The sequence below is a fragment of the Apteryx rowi genome, unplaced genomic scaffold (genome assembly GCF_003343035.1).
Source record: "Apteryx rowi isolate R43461 unplaced genomic scaffold, aptRow1 scaffold_376, whole genome shotgun sequence".
In the NCBI taxonomy this organism is placed as follows: Eukaryota; Metazoa; Chordata; class Aves; order Apterygiformes; family Apterygidae; genus Apteryx; species Apteryx rowi.
Genome location: NW_020450263.1, coordinates 832,993 through 843,491, shown reverse-complemented (window position 1 = coordinate 843,491; position 10,499 = coordinate 832,993).

Genomic DNA, 10,499 nt, shown 5'->3' with positions numbered 1-10,499 from the left:
GTGTTGTTGATCCCAATTCCGCATCCCGGCCCTACGGATCATTTCCCTTTCTTCCACTGTAAATAATATGCTTAAGATGGATTGTAATTCCTCCCATGTATAAAGGCTAGGACTTAAAAACTGATCTAATTTCTCAGCCACCCCTAAAGGGTCTTCTAATAAATTCCCCATCTCTTTCTTAAAATCCCGTACGTCCCCTGAACTCAGGGGCATGGACACAAATCCCATCCCTGGTTGTGGTCCTCCCATGGGGAGTTCTCGTAAGGGGTACAGCTGATCAGGTTGCCCACCTCCCCTTGTTTGACTCCTTGTGACCCTTCGGGTTTCTTTTGGGGAACTAGGGGGGTCTAGATCCCAATCTGGGGTCGTTGGGGAGGGGCTACGAGGAGGGGCGGGTATTGGGTTTTGAGCCGGAGCTGAGGGAATATAGGGGGGAGGAGAAACGGGAAGTTCCTCCAGTATTTTACTTTTCTTCTTCGAACCCTTCTCTTTCAGGGTAAATATCATAGTATGGGTATCTGGTCTTATCCATAAACTAGCATACTCACTCTCTTCCAAACTAAAGGGCTCCTTTGAATTCACATATATATTTRGGGCCTGACATATCCAATTTTCAAAGGACCCGTATATTGGCCAATAAAGGTGGTCTCTTCTAATCTGCTTCCCACCCCATACTTGCATGCAGTAATGTACCATTTTCTCTCGACTTTTGCCTTTTCTGGAGGGCCAATCGTTCCAATACTTAATCATTAGTCCTAAAGGGCTATCGGGCGGTATATCTGGTAACCGTACTGTAAAGCCCTCTATGGGATCAGAAGACTTGCTCTTTTTCTGTCCCATCTTCCGGAGCACACACACACACACGCTCAATCGCTCCCCTAGGTCGTGGCCCACGCCCTCGCGGACAATGGGAACCGCACTACTGTAGGGTCCGCACTCACTTCGTCCCCTGGGGACTTCTCACTCAGACGTGCTCCGGGTATCCCACCCCAACCGAACGGAACCACTGCCAATACTCACGCAATCCTGAGTCTTTGTTCGGATCTTCGTGCACAAAGTTTAYGGGGTACTGCAGTTCTTTTGCTTACTTGTCCGATTTAGGGTTCGGAAGTACAGGTTGTGGTAGGGGAAYTACYCACTCAAGGGCCATCCGAAGATGGGGCGCCTCCCCTGAGTCAGAGTCCCGAACCAGGGAAACCTGCATCCGAGTCACAGCACCAAATTGTTATAAGTAAACGTGACAAATCGTAACGACCACTCTAACTGGGTTGCATAAATTCCAATTTAATAAAATAACTGAGCAAGTCACAAGTAAGCAAAACAGCGCTGGGCAGCCAGGGAGCCTCCGCTCCACCAACGGCCCGCAAAATTCCCCCGCTCACAGTCTCCTTATATGCGGCTCTAGTTCCGGGTATACGTGGCACTTCCTGTAACTTCTGCGGTTGCGCCGACTGTTGCTAGGGGGTCTTCTGCAGCGGGGATGAAGGCTGCAGTCTTCCTCGGCGTTGCGGGTGGTGACCTTCAGGCCGCGTGCGCACATTTCACAATGCAGTTCTACAATATTACCATATTAGGCAATCCAAACTAACATTGCAGTTTCAGTTCTCACATAGGCATCCAGTCTTTTCTTAAAAAAAAAAACAAAACACTTCCTGGTTTGATATAACAAATTTCTCATATTACACACCTGTAGGCCAGATCTTGCCCCTAATGAAACCTGAGGTAAAATTTAGCTCAAGCGTCAGTTTGCCTATCCTCGGTCACGTCTTCCTACCACAGCGCTTAGACTGCTAAGCCGGTATCTCTTACAGTAAATCAATCCGGTGTTAGCGGCGGCCGGGTGTTCAGACTTTTCTTAACCGTCCTCCCATCGCGTTTCCGCGGGCGATGCGCGGCGGAAAGGCGCTAGGGGGCCGCGCGTCGTGAGTGGCCTTGGGGCGGCGCGCGGGCCGGCGGAAGGCTCCAGAAGGGCGCGGGAGCCATCTTGTGGCGGCCGCGCTCCCCTGCCGCCGCCGCCTCCCGCCGCCCGCCGCCCGTCATCGCGGACGTGGTGTCTCAGGCGCGCGTTAAATCTCTTAAAAAAACGTACTGACTGTTAGGCGTAAATCAGAGACCGCGGCCAAAAAGATTAACCGCTCCCTTTCTCAGCCTGTGCAGGCGCCCGGGACCTGTCCGCAGTTTTGTCCATCCTGGCTGATGTATTCCAGGTGATGAGGATTTCCACCAATTCCTGCAAAGGCTGTTCAGCAGTGTAATACATCTACCCAGTGAGGAATTTTACTGTAAATTTGAATGACCTTTTCACTTTCACCATGCTGCATCTAACACCTAATGTTGTACCCTTGCTGTACCACAGTAATTCATTTGTATCCCAGGCACTTCTACATTTGTAAACTAGTGTTATCTTTGTTATTTTCTAGACAAATTCTGTGTATTTATTTAGTTTTTCTAATCTCTTATCACAAGTCAGTTCTGTGACTACCAAATCATTATTCTCTTTTTTGACACAATCCTGATAAAGAGCCCAAATATTGCACAAATATTGCAGGTTCAGTCACAAAAGTTATATAAGATTTATATATTAATATTTATATATTCCTAGATATGATATGTAGATCAGTATTGTATCAGTCCCATTGCTGCCATATAAAACTGCAGATGTTTTTGTTTCGCCTTTCACCTTACATTTTCCAGAACTTTCTGAGATAAAATATATGCACTCAGGTCACTAAAACGTGCTTTATTTTTGATGAAAGACTTTACATACTCCATTTAAAATGCTGTCCCTTACCTTGAATCAAAAATATCACCACTGGCTTTTTAACAGCARTTGTTGATTTTGTGATATAGTACATTGGCCATGAGCACAGACAAAATGTCCCCACTTAGAAATACCATTCCCTCCTTAAAATAATTAGCAGAATGCATCACTGCATCACAAAATGCAGTATGTCTTCTTTGCGTGATTATGGCAGCCAGTTTACAATGGAAAATTGAAGACAAAGGGGGAATATTTAAGGAACCCAACTCTGAGGACTGAACTCTCATCTCCCACATTTCCTCATTTCCACCAGCTTCTTAACTTCAATCCTACTTTTCCAAACCAGAATGCCGTTTCCTCTCCCTAGGAATATTTTGCATTCTCTTACCACATAATCCATCTCCCATTATGCCTCCAACCCTCTCTCCCAACCCCATCTCCCTTCTGTCATTCTGCCTCCCAGGAACAAATCTTAAAATGACAGAATTAAAAAATTTCAACAATTATACTCATCCTTAAAGGACACTAAGGATTAGAGTTCCCAACCCGTGGTGTCTGTGAGATTCACCTCCACCACAGTGTTGTGGAACCCAGCAGAAAGGGGTTTTGTGGAGGTACAATGTGTATTGAAAGAGGGAGTGGGAAACTGGAAATACTTTCTCAGTCTGTATGGGATCGGAAGCAACTTTCTCAGATTATTGGAGTCCTCCACTGCCAGGGAAATCAGTTAGGATATCAGCAGTAGAGGGGAGATGCTGAGGAGAAAGAAGGCGAAGCCTAATTATGTGTAGAGGAAGATAAATTGGAGGGAGGATCAAACATTCTGGGGATGAACTTTCTGTCACATTTTAATTTGGATTTGTCAGAGAGGAAATTATGTCATTTTGCCTCCACAAAGAATTAAGAGATCTTAGAGGTCCCTGAGTCAGTCTGGGCTAAAAGTAAAATGGAAGCAGGCCTGGTAAATGAAGAATATGACATGACTGAAACAGGAGATCCGATCTTCCAACCCCAGTTACTGGTGCAGTATGGAGGCAGAGACAGATATGGAGGGGGTGCTAATACAAGGGCTGTTAAAGAAAGGGATTACAGAAGAGGAAGAGAGCTTGTGGAACAGCTTGATCTGGCCTGTTTATAAGGCAAATGGCCAAGGGAGCATGGGCATCAACCTGAGGAAGATAAATGGGTGCACACAGTGAGAGCCTCCTCCAGAAGCAGACGTTCATAGGGTCATGAAGACAATAGGGAGTAGGGGGTACAGGTGTTTCACTGTGATGGACCAGGAGAACTGCTGCTCTGTTGTTCTGTTGTCCTCTGAGTCAAAAAAGTTTTTTGCATTTACATCTAATGGGAAACAGCATTGGTTCACCCATCTGCCTCGAGGATTTCATAATTCTCTAGCAATAGCTGATTGATGTGTGAGAAAGATTCTGAAAGGAGTGGGAGGAGTAACCAGTTATGTGGATGACATCTTGGTTATGGGGACTAGTCTCTCTAGAGAAGTGCTATCAGAGATGGAGCAGTTTGGATTCAACATGAAGAAGGAAAAGTTCCAGTGGTGCTGATCTGAAGTAGTCTTCCTGGGCACTCAAGTCACAGGCGAAGGGACTGGAATACTAACTCAAAGAAAAGAAACATTAGAACAAGTCCTAAACCCAGAAATGTGGCAGAGCTACAAGCTGCATTGGGAATGCTTGCATGGGTCAGACAATTTGTTCCAGATTTTGTAGGTTTTTTGCAGGACAATTATATCATCTATTGAGGAGAGGAGTATGGTGGAAATGGGGACAAGAGAAGGAGGATGCTTGGAATAGTAAGTAAGTTGCTTTAGTACACTCATCAGGACTGGTGTTTCCAATACCTGGCTTACCATTTGTGGTGGAAGTAGGGGCTTAAGGGGATGTAATTACAACAGCCATGTACCAAGAAGCTGATGAGACCCACTGAGCTCCTGGGTACTTTTCCAGAAAGTTACCTGGGGCTGAGGGAAGATGTCCTAGAGTAAAACAAGGAATCTTAGCAGAAATTTGGGCTTTACAACAGGAAGAAAATACTGCAGGAACCCAGCCAGGTGAGATTTGGATGGTGATTCTCCAGAGGCTGATGATGGGACAGATCCCCATTTCTGAAGGAAGTTAGAAAGCTACTAAATAGACAGCTTATTTTMGCAGAAATGGGAATGTAGGGATAGTGATAAAACCTCCAAAAGTTCTTACTCTTTTAAAGGAACAGGATGCAGGTGGGAAAGGGACTATGGAAAATCGAATTTGAGAAGCAGAGAGGTATCAGCATCAGTTCCAGGCTATATTTATAGATGGTTCATGTCAAATGGAACCAGAAGGAGAATGAATAATGAGATATGGGACATTTGCCCCAGGAAGAAGTTACATCCAAGTATGGGAAAAAACAGGAGGTGGGAACATCTGAAGAGGGAGATTTAAGTCACGAGATTGAGAGTTCAATTTCTAGGATTGAATGTGGTCATGGAACTGGTCACAGGTGGACTACAGAAAGCCCTGAAGGAAATGTCTTCTTGATGGTGCTTGTCATCGTTTTGAGATAGTGTGCTGGTTAGCACATCAGAGATATTGTTAAAATATTCCATCTGCTTTTTGGTTTATTCTGTTTGTTCCAAGGTATAAAAACAGTGGTGTGGACATGAAACAACACAGCTGCTGTGGATGATTTTATTTCCTCAGGAAAAAGATCTCAAGGGGCTTTCAACACTAAGCCTCGAGACAACTGGAACCAATTTAAATGCTTGGTATCCTAGTAATAAGTACTTGTTATTAGTCCTTTCAGAAGGAACTGGTTTTACCTTTAAAAGGGTATGGAATGAGCAAAAATGGAACCAACAAATTAGATTTTTTGGATTGGAACACAATAGGAGACAGGTGCAGAAGTTGCATGGAATCCAGATGGTACCTTTGCAACTAAAGTAATGTTAGAGGGGTACAGTTATATCAGCCTATGTACGGTGCAGGTTAGTTCGGGCCATTGAGCATATCCAAACAAAAATTAGTATTCTGTAACATATGGGATGAAATTGGGAAATGGTATGTCAGGAATTAATTATTCTAGAATACATCCAAAGTGTGCCTGTTATGTACATAGCATACTGAGTGCCTGGCAAACATCATGGAAACAGCGTAGGAGGTATGGACCCACCTGAGATTTAACAAGTACAGTTGCAGGAGGAATAGGTGTGAGAAATGGAATCCTACATTCATATGATACTGAAATGTTAACAGCTAAACTAAGGAAGATGGGAATTTTGAATTGCATACAAAGTAATTCAGTAGCAAACTTTGGACTGTTATATGATGCGGCAACAATGATAACTACCTGGGATAACCAAACATGGCATGTGGCAAAAGCAACTGCCAAGCTAACAGAAAATATCTTTGAGGAATTTCATTGACTAGTATCTCTGGCTATTTGTTGTACACAAGCACAACTGCTGGCAATTTAAACAGTGAACCGGTGTTTAGATGCTTTTTGTAAAGGGTTAATTCCTTTCTCTTTGTGAATACAGCCTGTCCTGTATTATGAGGGTTAACAGATGGGCAGTACCAATATTCATACTGGGAGTGGGATAGATCTTCAGTGATGATATGGGGACATATTAAAGGAGGGACACGAACAGTAGGATATAAAGCCTTGTATTAGCCTATTGAAAGTCTTGGGTAAAGGACTGTGGGGACCTGATTTGCAACGGGAATGGTGTGCATTATATACATGTTAAGTCTAACCAGCYGCTGTTGAAAACAAACAGCTTCACAATATGTATGTTCTGCACCATGCATAGAACCCTGTGGCCCACCAGTGGGTGTTGCCACATGTCGATGGGAGCAAGGCAGTCTGGGAACTCCAGCAGCATCTGATAACAGTGTGGGTTATACGTGTGCTGCCTCATCAGTAGTGGTAGTGCGGGAGGATAACACAGCCTCTGTACCTCCAGTGGAAGAATGTAGATGTGGTGTCACATTTGTTACTGTAGACAGTGTCGCATAGTCTGTTGCCCCACAAATCTATTTTTTTTGAAAGGAGAGTCCTGTTCCAATCCAATGGACTAATACTGTCAATCTGGGAATTGACTGCTTGACAACATGACAACATCCAGAAAGGAGCTGAGAGACTGGAGAACTGACAACCAGCCAGCACTTTGAAGAATAAGAACCTTTCAAAGTTGGAAACTGACTCTGAACTGTTAGCTGTACATCACTGGTACAAAATATTCTTTGGATGGATCCCCAAATGCTACTGCTATTCCACACTTAATGCTGCATTCTAAAGTTGTGTTAGTTGGGTTACAAGTAGTGCTATTCTTTATCCTGATATATGTGCTTTACTTAGTACAGCAGAAGAGAATAATGTTTGCATGCCAAAATGAATATGTTATATATACCCTGGTATTCCAACAATTATGATGGACTCCAGCTGGAAAAGATTGAATCTGTGGGCATCCAGAGTGGTCTGCATGTCCTTGGAGAAAGTCACTCAGATGAGGGGGTGACCTGTGAGCAAGAGGTCCCACTGGAGCAGCAGGCCTCTCAACTAGCTAATGCCTCTGACAGGAACTGGAAAGGTGGTTAAAACTTCAAGGGCAAGGATGCTGTGTGAGCATGAAAACAGTGTACAAAGAACATGTTACTGTGCTGATCCAGTATGAAGACTGTGCATACGAAACTGCTTAATTGGAGCTACGTAGAGGAATCAAGGCTAAAGTAGAATGATTTGTCTTAGGAAGTGCATAAGGCAAACAATATACCAGTAGGATGAACTGGATAATTGTAGGGGAGTTTTGGGGTGAAAAGTCTTGGAAGGTCATCTGCACCCAGGCAGCCTTATCAGTAACACCATGTATGGCCAAGATTGCCTAAGTGGTGACACTGGAAACACCAAAGTTGGGTACAGCTGTAGCAGAACTGGGACCAATGAGGGAAATGTAATAAGGGGTAGAGTGTTTATATGGGAGCAGCATCAGTGGAGAAAGGATGGTACAAGGGCAGTGAAAAGGTGGTCCAGAAGTAGGAAAAATGGCGAAAAGTAAGTAGAAAAGGTGTGATCTTCTGATGATAGGAGTGTGAATGCCTAAGGATAGTAGTGAAGCTGACCTGCAGAACCTACCAGGATGCTGGCAGGACCTCCCTTAGACAACCTGCAGGACTCATCAGGGCTGATGTCTTGGGGTGGGAGGGCAGAGTAAGGAGGGATAGACTTGCACCCTAATACTAAGTAGCGGGGGAGAGATAGAATTGTAATTCAGTGTTAGTTGGGTGTAATCCATAAGATTTAAGAATGATAATTAGTAGTTTTATAGTTGTGTGTACTTTTAGATTATTAATCATTTAATTGGTTTATTAGATTCTTAGTAGTGTATTTAATCAGTAAACATTCACAGAATCACAGAATGGTTGAGGTTGGAAGGGACCTCTGGAGATCATTGTAGTCTCTTAAATCAGTTATGTCTCAAGCCTGCAGTCTAAAAGGGGGAGAGGTGGACCTGTGAAGTAACAGCTACAGACAGCTTTACTAAGCTTGTAATGTGTATGGCTGGCTGTTATTGTGAACTGAATCTTTTCTCATCCCCACTCCCACCAGCTTTCAGAATAATATGATACGTCCTTGTATAAGCAGTAGTGACAACTAATCACAAAAACCTGTCTTGCAATAAACACAACTCCTAACAAGGAAGAAGCACAGCTACTAAAAAGCTAACTTGCACAGCCACTAATAAAAATATGCTTAACGAGCAAAGAATTCATTGTTAGAAAAGACATGAAATGATCCAACATGACCTTCCCTAACACAGTCTTCCTTGCTTAAGCTAACTCTAGATTCAACCATGATGTTATCAGGGGGAGTCACTTGTACCACTTATGTGAACCACTTCAAAGGTGGTTCAGTACTGAGCTACAAGCACAGCTGTGAAGTGTGGTTTGGAAGGACTCCAGCACTGGTAAAGCCTGAAGCCCTGATGAGGTTTTACCAGAAGTGCTCCCATGCTTGGACCATATTTGTGTTCTGGGGCAGACAGATGCCCTAGTTATGACAGAAAGCTAGTGATAGCTGAATAAAACTAGGAAAGGCTACACAATTTTGACCTGCTATTGTCTGCTAACAGTTCTGTGCCATGTTTTAATACTGAAACAAACTGAAGCGGCACTGAATTAAATGAGGATATTAACAAGGTTGTCAGATGGCAGAGAGGGACTATCAGTCTCAAAGACAAAGCGCCCGTTGGCACAACTGACAGGAAGAAACATCTTCTGCTTTGCAAAGCCGTCTGGGCTGTATCTTGCAATGAACCCTTGAGCGGAAACCCGATTCTTGAATAGATGCCCAGCAGCATGGACGCAAGCTCTGTTAGAAATCACTGAACACCTGTTTGGCTTCAAACCATCATGCTGTATCTAGTGCTAACTCAGCTGCTTCAGATGTGGTGATGGACAAGCTATTATACCACTCCCATATTTTGACCAGCGTTAAAAGCAGGAGTGATTTATTTTGGCGTCATTTAGAGCTACCAGTTGTTGCATGCACTAATATTAAAACTGGTAATTTTCCCCTAAACCCTTGTCCACAGTCAACCTGTGGCATGCACTACTATAGTACTGTAGTCCTGTAGCACTTTCTTTCTTTGGGAATCTGTTTCTTGATTCTTATTTTAAAATCTACTCCCTAAGCTCTATGTTTGTAAGTTTTAAGACAGCTCCTTTCTAAAACTTGTCACTCTTTACGTAAAATAGCACTTTAATAAAAAATGTCCAAATATATGTATTCTTATTCAGAGGCCAGTAAAGATTATGAACAAAGAAGGCATTCGCAAAGTATAAACATAGTCTAGAGATGCTGATCTTCCATGCTCCCTTTATAGTTAATGGAGAAGGACGAGGTCCTCCAGAGGATGTTTCAAAGAAGCTAAACTGGTCTCTGAAATCACACGAAGAAAAAAACCCAAACACTTCTCTACAATGATACAGAAAGACTCTAGGGAGATTTTGCTTCTTTGTAAATAACCCTCTTCCCAGATTTTCAAACGTGTGTGTCTGAAATGTGGCTAAGCGCATCCTGGGAAGCCAACATAAACCCTGTGTTTTGCAAGGTGCAGAGTACTTACAGAGCCTGCTACCTTCAATGTTATTTACAATGTTCCATCGTGTTGAAAGGCATGCCTTTTGCAGTTAGATGCTAAAATAGGAAAAAAACCTCACACTGGATGTGAAAAGAAATCTGTATTTTTGCCTTTCAAGAAATGAGGCAATCTTTCTAAAACAACCCAGGTGGATACGCTATTAACAAGCTTCAGGATGTCAGACTGCATGTGCAGCTGAGTAGTTACTGAGAAAGGCGAGGAGAGTTCTGCACTAGGGCATTGATATTGAACTGAAAACACTATTAAGTAAACCAACACCAGCCTAATAGGAAGTCTTTCTCCATATATGCCACCATCGTTTTTACATTACTGAATCAACCAGGAATTGTTTAATCCACAAGGACAGCTGGAAACATTCAAACAGCAGGGAAGTGAAAAAAGGTGCACTTGTTTGCAGATTAATTTGGGGCATGCTTGACTCTCTCAGGTTTCCTTTTCTGAATAGGCCCTTTCAACCTGTTGTTGGGTGACATCTTCAGTTGCTCTAGGAAGGATTTATGTGGTTGGCTGGATGCTCACAGTGGTGTGTCTATATATGTCCACAAGTTTAATCTTCATGGTTTTTTTGCGACCACCTGT